Genomic DNA, 7483 nt, shown 5'->3' with positions numbered 1-7483 from the left:
GTCCATAGTTACAACAATGGAGAAAAGTCTTCTCTTATATCCCAGTTTCTGCCCAAAGGTAATCCATTTGACCTGGTAGAATACACCCCCATTTCTTTGAGCTATGACTTGTCTAATTTGGTAGAAAGCATAAACATCACCATTAAGGTGGACGGAAAGACGGTGGATTTTAACGGACGCAAGATCAATCTCGTTTTGGAATTCATATAATGGGTCGCGTAGAGGACAAACTCAAAAGGATTTACTATGGACCTGAAGGCTATTGGAAAGGAGCGTCAGCCATCAAGAAACTCGCGACCGCGGCCAGGGTATCAGAAGAAACGGCTAAGAACTGGCTAAGAAAACAAACCCTCTGGCAGGTCTATCTTCCCGTGCCCAAGTACATTCCCAGGCCCAGCTTCACCGTAAATGCCCCCAACGAGGTTCATCAGGCGGATTTGCTTTTCTTGCCGCACGATAAGGTGAGAAAAAAGACCTATAGGTACGCTTTGACCGTAGTTGATATCGCAAGCAGATATAAGGACGCCGAACCCATAACCAGCAAGGATTCTGGGGAAGTTGCAGAAGCCCTAGGTAGGATTTATAAGCGCGTTTTGAAATGGCCTAAGCTGCTGCAAGTGGATGCGGGGACAGAGTTCATGGGCGTGGTTACTAAGACCCTGAAAGACCACAACACTAAGATTAGGAGAGCTGAAGCTGAGTACCACAGGGGTCAAAGCATCGTCGAAAGATTCAATAAGACCCTGGCTGAGCGTCTCTTTGGGTACCAGTATTGGAAAGAGCTGGAAGATCCCTCCAAACGCAACAGGGAATGGACTCAGAGGCTCCCCCAGGTCGTCGCGGCTTTGAACAACGAGGCGGCCAGGGCTACGGGAATAAAACCCAGGGATGCCATAAAAAAGAAACACGTGGAACACAAGTCCTTCGTCAGAAGTTCGAGGGCGGTCTTCCCCCAGGAAAAGAGATTAGGTGATGTCACGGTTCGATATCTTTATGAGCCGGGTGAATTAGAAGGAGGATCCAAAAGAGCTACGGATCCTAATTGGTCTTTGGAAACTTACCAGATCCGAAGTGCGATAGCTAAGAAGGGTCAGCCCATCTTGTATTATCTTCATGATGGTCCCACGCGTGGGTTCGTCAAAGAAGAACTGCTTATCGTGTGATGTCCGAATGCTATCGTATGGATACCATCATCACACATCCACCTCTTACCGTCAAATGCAGACAGTGACACCTTCTCCTGTGTAACGTTGTGTATTTGATGTCCGTAGCTGCGCAGGCTGTTCATTTTATGTCGCTGTTCCTTACGCGTACGCAGGACCTTTAAGTAGGACTCGTGCGTAATGTCCTTCTTAACCACGTATTTTTTTACGCCTTTAGCTTTCTTTTCTACACCGTCCAGCTTTAGCACGCTGTACATCTTGGGTTTCAGGCCCACGTATTCCACGATGGGTTTTCCTTTCATCTCATCCTTCATTTTCCCGATTACTTTCTTGTTTTTAGGGGAGTAAAGAAAGTGGTCGCGTGGGTAATCGCTGGTGTCGTATTCATCGATGTCGGGAACACAGTCTTCGTAAATGTCTTCCGTCTGCACCTCTAGTATCAAGGAATCGGTGTCGGTGTATAAGAGGCGACACTTATCACCGTATTTCGGTTTTAGCTTGTCGTAGTAAAACTCATACATGAGCAGCTTTGATAGGTCTAACACTGTAAACCCCGTGTATACGGGTTTATTCAGGAATAAATTCGCTTTCTTCATGTGAATCACGTAGAAGTTTAACATTTCTACGTATCTAACGAATCCAGGCTGTGATACGTATGCTTCTGCTTCCTCTCTGGTGCTGGCTATCTTTATGCTTACGCGCTTGCGGATGTTCTCCATTGTCTTACCAAATACGCTATTGTTCATTAGTTTAAACAGGTTCTTTTCGAAGTCATTCTTTGCCTGCGTACGCTTTTGTGTGTTAAAGTCAATGTAGGAGCGCATCCATGGTTCCTGCGTGAACTTCAAAACGCGGTGGATCTTCTTCACGCGTAAGCCGTGGCGCACATAAAACTGCAGGTTGCGGTAATGCAACACGTACTTTCGCTTGTCCATTAGGTTCATCGTTAGCTTCCTGTATGGCTTGTAGCCAGGGCACATTTCCCTCTGCAGCGGACTCAGCTGCTTAAATGGTATTTCTATTGCTTCTGGTGCTAATGGGAACTCATTGTGCGCGTCGTGCAAGTGCTCTGGGTATTCCAGGTCCACCTCCAGCACGTAACCTTTGTCGTCCTCTTTACCTACGTTTAGGTAAAACTCTATGGGCTTTATGTTGTCCCATTCGAAGTCGCGTACAGGTAAGTACTGTGACATTGCCCAACCGTAGAGGTTGTTTGCGTCTAAGTAGAAGATGTATGTGGTTGGCTTCTCCGGGTCGTACTCCACCGTGGGATTGTTTGCGCGGGCGTAACGTCTGCTGGGCCCGCAAACACCGCCGCGGATACCGTCTTCCATAAAGCGGTACATGTCGTATTCCGTTAGGAGATCCAGTTGCGCATTTGTCTTCTTTAACAGCGCACTCCAACTAAGCCCAGGAGCCGTGTAGAAGTTCGCTGGATCCAACCCGTAGTATTCCATTGCCATCTTTCGAAAGCTTTGGAAAACATCTGCGAGCAGCACTACGTCTGAACGTAGGTAGATGTCGTGGTATTCTCCCATATTCTCACAGGAGTACTTTTCCCACACATCTAACGCATGCTGGTACTCCTCGTCCTTTATACCAGACTCGTTTAGGGTGCTGTAGAATCTCTCTTTGGGTGGTAGGGGTTCTTCGAATCGCTCCCAGGAATCCATGTATTCGTATGGGTAGACTCCTTTCCTTTCCGCGCCGTATTGACTGGAAATGGGGAACTCCGTGTTGTATTTAACCAAGTTTGCTAAGGAGTCCGCCATGAACTGCTGCGAGTCTAAGAACTTCAGCTTGCCCACGGTTAAAGACATGTACCTTTCTTTGTTGTTGGGTATGCTCTTTACTTCGGAGCCGTCTGTTCCTTGTAAAAGTAAGTGACTGTCGTAACCCCTTAAATTGTGAAAGAATACGGGTATTTCCATTTCTGGATCTACTTTGAAGTTTATATTGCATTTCCAATGAGCCGCTCCTCTGTATTTACCCGTGATGTGGCAGTGATCTCTAACCTTATCCACATAGAAATCCTCAACAAATGCTTTGTGGCAGTGAATGCAATGCGTGGAGGGCTTTCCCGACTTCTCACCCTTCTTAGCATACTTCCCGCATTTAAAATGAGCTTCTCCTAAATACTTTCCTTCTTCATCCCACGCTTTCTTGGCTCGTCTTCCAAACTGGAGAAGCGTATGTTGACAAATGTGGCATTTCTTTGCCTTGGTAAAAGCCTCCTGGTTCTCTTTGGTAAATACCATCTTCTTTGGGCGTCTTAATTGTTCTCTTATCTCTTCCTCCTCTTCTCGCAATGCTTCTAGGAACTCATTAGCTGCGTTCTTACCTCGGTAAATTACAGGAGGGTCGGCCTTACCATCTGATCTGACTACTATGTAACCAAAGGAGCAGATCTCATGTAATCCCACCTTATTCGTAGCACCACTTTTCTGCTCTTCCTTAGTTATCAACGCTTCAAAGTCTGCATATATCACGTAAGGCACCTGCATCTGCTTTTGATGGTCTGAGTAGGATAGGTTCTTATCTGTAGGCATCTGGATCCGTTGCGCCACTTCTTCGACTCCGCGACATATTTCGTCGTGATCCTTTAGAGCTTTAACGCTGGTAAAGGATAATAAGCAGCAATCGCAGAAGTATTTCTTACCTTTGTGTTTGGTGTGTCTGTAAAATAGTCTGCTAATATGTTTAACCCACGAATAATGTCCGTCGTGGTAGAAAAGGTGTATTCGTTCTCCTTTACTCTTTGACAACACTAGTGGTACTATCGTTTGGTCTCTGACTCCGTAAACGTTAATTGCTAAATCGTTTATTTCCTCAAATATGGGGATGTCTATCAACTGCATGGGAAATTCCACACCATCCCACTCTAAATCGTCTGTGGGATACTTACTTGTCCTACAGGGATCCTTATCTACTGGATACAGTGCGGATCGTATTGCCCACATAAAGCAGCGGTTGTCGTCATTCTTTACGTTCACTATGGCTTTCTTCCTTTCTACCCACACCGGCAAGGGTACGTAACTTCCTCCTCGTATCGGCACGTACCTTGCCATGCTAACCTCCATACCTTCTACCTCCTCCACTGTCCAATCTGATCCTTCTTTCGTGTAGTTAGACAGCGATTCCATTATTGCTTCTAAGGCTTCGCTTAGTGACTTATCCAGATTCGTGGACTCTAATATCACTAACGACTTTGATCGCAGCATTGCTGTCGTCGTTGCCTCATCTTTTGATAAACTTACTTCTACCATTATACTCGCTTTCAGGGCTCCTAATTCTTCTATACCTTTTCGAAGCGTTCTCTTGACCTTCCTTTCTGACTGACGCCAAAACTGTCTAACATCAATCTCACCGTTACCGGGTATTGACACCGTTTCGAAATTGCTTTGGGATTCCATCTATATAATAGGAGATATCTTATACCTAATTCCAGACCCTTTTCAGATCGTCGTAGTCATACTCACAATCCTGACAATGCCAAAACAATTTAACCTTAGTCTCAAACTTCTTACCACATCCACAATTATAGCTGCTCATACATTTCGTCTTCATCTTCAAATGCTTCTTCAAGTCCACTTCTTTCTTAAAAGTTCTCTTACAATCTTCGCACTCCATATATAGACTAACATATTTAACTACATAAACACGGGATGCGGGTAATCGCGGTACGAATCAAAGGGGGTACTTTAGACGGGTAATCCTCCGGTGGTCGTTGCGCTGGAACCCCCATCCCCTATACTACTTATTAGCTTAACTGACGAGCAGTATGCTCGAGAATAAGATCTCGTCCCGTTGAAACGCATTTATATAAAAAAGTTGCGTTTATAATATACTAATGTAAATGCTCGCCCTTAAATTTAAGAATGCTAGCATATAATGTAGAATACCACGACGGTTAGTATTTTCGAGAAGTTTTCCTCCTGCATGGACACGTACGTATCGCTAACATATAGTTGAAATGTGGATGCCTACTGAGATTGTTCACTGCCTGTAAATACTTACTTCCCAACTCTGTACCCTCTCCTCTGCGGGAAAAAACAGGATTTTATTCAAGTTCTCTGTTAGTTCTTCTATAGTGGAAAAGGCTGTGCACATAACCAATGCGTTGAAATTCAGAACAAAACAAGATATTTGAGAGATTCAGTAAACATCTCGTGTTTTCGACAAACATTTGTGCTACGCAAACGAAAAAAAAGTAAAAAGAAGTTGAAAAGCTTTTCAAGAAGCAATAGATAAATAATGAAATAACCTTTGTCTTTGCTGAGAAGGTTTCTAAAAAGGTACTAGTTAAATTACAGGGAAAGAACAAAAACGTGCTTATGCCGGCCAGAAAAAAACGTGATGCTTAATGTCTATTTATTAATAACGAGAACAGACCTCATAAAGCCTATAAGGTGCTAGTCTTCATCTGACGAAGAATCTGTCACGTCAAGACCATGGACTGCCCTCCAGTTTTTTAATGCTTTCTGGTGCTCTCGTGCAGCACTTTGGGCCGCATCAAGAACGGGGGGGGGGGGGGGGATTGCTTCGAGTAAGCTGTCCAGTTTTTTCTCTCTGGTGACCTGGGAGTTCCTAGATGACTTCAGCTTTTTACTTGACTTTGAGCTTTCATTGAGAGGTCCTTTCCTTAAAGGATAATAGCAAAATTAACGAGGTTTTATTATAAAATAGGTATGAGCAACGTTCAAAGTAATTCTGTCTGCTTATAAATTACCTGTCTTCCATCCTCTCGCTTTCTCTTGTTTTCTTGATTTGTGTAAGGATGTCAGCAGGGTCGTCATTTGGTTCGTTCTTTTCTGCATCTAACACATACTTTGTTTCGCGGTCATTGATAGCTCTGCAAATGTCTTCAACTTCTTCAGTATTTTTATTACAAGTTTCTTCCACACTGGATGCGGACGAGTGTTCTTCATCAATTATTTTATTTGACGTGTTTGCTTCACTGGCATTCCTACCAGGAAATAAAAGAATCATCACACTCCATATAATACCGTTATTGAGAGTCCTTTCTTCTTTGGTCAACAGCATCCTTACCTTGAAGGAAGAGCGTTGTTACCCAGTTTAGTAGCTCTCTTCTTTAATCGCTCCTGCAACACTTTGTTGGAATTTCCTTCAGCCAAATACTGATCACCTGCTTCTCCCAATACCTCAACATGCCTTCTCATAAAACTCAAAACACTTTTCCACTCTCTTCCGCATGCTTGCACAGCTTGAAGAAGAAGAGTATCTTCGACTTAAGTGTAGTTTTTCCTTGGTTTTCTTTGCTTGTTGTTGTCCATCGCGCCTTTCTCACAGGATTAAGAAAAGTGAAAAGAGCCCTAAAAATTTGCATACATAGGCACGTGCACACGTGCACTGGTCGTAATGTTTTTTTAAATATTTTTGTTTGGTTTCGTGATTGCGAACGAAAAATTTGCATATATGTTTAATACACTATCTGTTCGCGTCAGTCAACAATGGATGTCCCACCTTTCCCAATGTTTATTGTAGTAACCCTGCTGTCTATCTTTGCAGCCTTTGAGTCTTCAAAGACCACAACTTGGTTGGTCCCTTTATTTCCTATGCATGTAATAGGGAACCTGCTCATCACACTCGTTGCGCTTGTCTCTACGGCACCAACGGGAGCTAATCTCCTAGCCCGACTTTTTGGCAATCAGCTGCTTAACCATCGTAACAGTGGTAGAGTTGTTTATTGTTTAGTACGAAGACATCCACACATCTTTTGGTACATGACCGGGGAAACACCAGAATCCTTTGATGCTATTGTACGAAGAATTGGTATAGAAGTTACCAGTCCAAGACACACACCTCGGGTGCCAACTACAGGTAGAAGAAGAGCTTGTAATCTTGACTTATAGAGGTGACAAAAAGTATCATTTTATGAGTACACAACTAATTGTTGACGCAGATGATTTGGTAGTACTCCTTGTAGCTGGGTAAGTTTGCTATATAGTAGCGTTGTCATGTTGTGCTTAAGTATTTCGATCTAGCTGCTATTTTACTGCATATATAAACAAACACAAACATAAGCAAAATTTAGTACTACACTTATTCATAGTAAACAAACGTCTTGCAGATTTCCGGGGCATATGAACGATGCGGAGTCATACAGACGACTTCCTGCTATAGGCCATGGAAGAAGAAGGAATCTACCACGACGAGCAAGGCTGCTAGCTGATGGGGAATACGCTAACGCCCCACCTCTTATCACTCCAAGGCGTATTGCTTACAACAGACGACAACAGAATGCCAACAGAGCGCTAAGGTCGCTTCGTATCCGCGTAGAGCACGCCATTGGATTCCTG

Source organism: Actinia tenebrosa, unplaced genomic scaffold (genome assembly GCF_029948245.1).
Source record: "Actinia tenebrosa isolate PJP-AT-01 unplaced genomic scaffold, QUT_ActTen_1.0 PGA_scaffold5__44_contigs__length_20552954, whole genome shotgun sequence".
Lineage (NCBI taxonomy): Eukaryota > Metazoa > Cnidaria > Anthozoa > Actiniaria > Actiniidae > Actinia > Actinia tenebrosa.
This window is presented reverse-complemented; position numbering follows the sequence as displayed.